We start from the raw sequence: 2016 nt of genomic DNA, 5'->3' as shown, positions 1-2016 counted from the left end.
GCGCTCAATCTGCTGTTCTGGCAGGCAGGAAAATGATATACATTTCGAACAAAACCCTGACAGAAGATACAAACTTTGTAGTCCATGGGCCAGGCCAGATATTGGTACCATCTGAGGTGGCAAAACCTTTTTGGTGTCATTTTGTTTGTCGGGCATAGATATGCTTATCAAGCCATGATAGCATTTCCAAATGAGTAGCTTAGTCATAGTAAATGAATTTTTAACCAATGTGGTCTCGTTGTTATATCCCTATACTTCTGAATCGAAACTAACCGCTATACAAAGAAGAGCACTGTCTTCTGTATGTTCCATAGAGCTGTAAAATGCAGCCCTGTGGTATGTTCACAGGTGTTCTGTTGTAAACGCGGTGCGCTTAGTCTTTATTCAAGGCAGCGAAGGGAATATCCAAAGGTTATGATGTCCACAGCGCTTAGTCTTTATTCTAGACGGCGAAGGGAATATCCAAAGCGTATGATACAGTGTATATCCTTTTATCTAAAAACAACAACAACAAAAACAATTCCTCGTGAATTTTAATTGAAATCTTTCAATTATTTATCATTTTCCAGCGAAAACTGATGTATTTGTTGATAGGGTAGTATAAAAACAGTATAGATAATCCCTTTTATGAGGAACTTTAAATATGGTAACGGTACGTTGGTCTAGATAAAGACTAAGCGCACCGCGTGACAGCTGTGGACATCATAACCCTTTGGATATTCCCTTCGCTGCCTTGAATAAAGACTAAGCGCACCGCGTTTACAACAGAACACCTGTGGACATACAGGAGGCAGTGCTCTTCTTTGTATAGCGGTTTAGTTTCGATTCAGAAGTATAGGGATATAAAAACGAGACCAAATTGGTTAAAAATTCATTTATTATGACTAAGCTACTCATTTGGAAATGCTATCATAGCTTGATAAGCACATCTATGCCCGACAAACAAACTGACACCAAAAAGGTTGTGCCACCTCAGATGGTACCAACAACCCATTTTTCGGGTCTTGGCCCATGGACTATTGTGTAAAGATGCGACTAGAGACAGATTCACGATTATTCAAGGGACTCCGATATCAAAAGGATCAACTGAAAAACTACCCTGAACTTTAGTAATGTTTTTGATAAATTTTACTGACGATTCACCTGTTTAACATTTCTTTGCGACTAGAAATATTAAACTTGTTATTTTTTTTTGCGGGGGGGGGGGGGGGCGACAAGAAAAACTGTTTGCGGCGACAATGACAAGTGTTTGCGAACTTGAATTGCAACTATTTACGAATTTGATTGCAACCCTAATGAAACTCATTTGCGTAAAATTCACTGCGTTCGCAAACATTCGCCGCTCAATGAGATATCCCCTTTATCAGACAAAGTTCTTCTGTTTATACTTCGGTGACGCAAATTTTAAGATGCTCAACAGTAATATCCTTTCAACCACACAGGGTCAATGATTTGTGCTATACCGAAGGTCAAATTATTCAGCATTTAACGCATATAACTCCCTCAAGTCACACACTAATTGATCTTATTTGTGTTTCTGACGCCTGGTTTATTCTGGAGTACTAGGCATCGGTGGGGTTACGCGACCAGTCCTTAATACGTTGTCACAAAGTTACCGACTAAGCCCCAGATCTCTCATTTTCGTTCTTTTAAGCTGTTCGGGATTTTTTTTTTTTCCAAAAATGAATTCTTAGGCCTATATGATGTGGATAGGCACTCATTGTTTACTAACGACGGCCGTCTTCCGTACATATGCTGAAGCTTAAAGTAACAAAATATGTGTAACCGTGACGAAAACAACCAGAAGGTGCTCCTTAATGGCCGCGGTGAGGAATGCTAAGCTCGTGCTATAGAGAACGCAGTTTCTGCAAAAACAAATTCGATCAGGTTGAAATACTCACTAGTGAGCATTTTTCAAACTGCAAATAGCGCGCTGATTTGCAAGCTAAAGATCTTTGGATAGAATATGCATGTTTTCGAAATATGGCCATTAATTCGAACAAAAACTGGATAATA

The sequence above is a fragment of the Diadema setosum genome, chromosome 18 (assembly GCF_964275005.1).
Source record: "Diadema setosum chromosome 18, eeDiaSeto1, whole genome shotgun sequence".
Lineage (NCBI taxonomy): Eukaryota > Metazoa > Echinodermata > Echinoidea > Diadematoida > Diadematidae > Diadema > Diadema setosum.
The sequence above is the reverse complement of the archived record's forward strand: the minus strand, read 5'-3'. Positions refer to the sequence as shown.